Genomic DNA, 365 nt, shown 5'->3' with positions numbered 1-365 from the left:
TTCCACAAAGATGTTTAAATGGAAGCATTACAAATATGGAAAAATAGCAATCCACAAGGCTTTATTGGCAGTAGGTCCTTTTTAAAGCACATTTAACAAAAAAATAAGCTTCTGGTTTCGAAGCTAGCACAAAATAAAATTCTTTTATTTGTTGTTTACAAAAAAAAATATTGTCTAGTATACAAGTCAAAATTGTTAAATATATATCGCTTTCATTCATTTCTTCATAGAGTTGGTGCTTCTTTTATAGGAAAATTCATACGGCTTATGAACAGATTCATACCATGTAAATGCACCAGGGTACGAAAATAAACTGTTCAAAACAATTCCCATTTGCTTATCGATCATCATATCATTTGTGGTTT

The sequence above is a fragment of the Rhagoletis pomonella genome, unplaced genomic scaffold (genome assembly GCF_013731165.1).
Source record: "Rhagoletis pomonella isolate Grant_MI unplaced genomic scaffold, Rhpom_1.0 Rhpom_scaffold_00011, whole genome shotgun sequence".
In the NCBI taxonomy this organism is placed as follows: Eukaryota; Metazoa; Arthropoda; class Insecta; order Diptera; family Tephritidae; genus Rhagoletis; species Rhagoletis pomonella.
The sequence above is the reverse complement of the archived record's forward strand: the minus strand, read 5'-3'. Positions refer to the sequence as shown.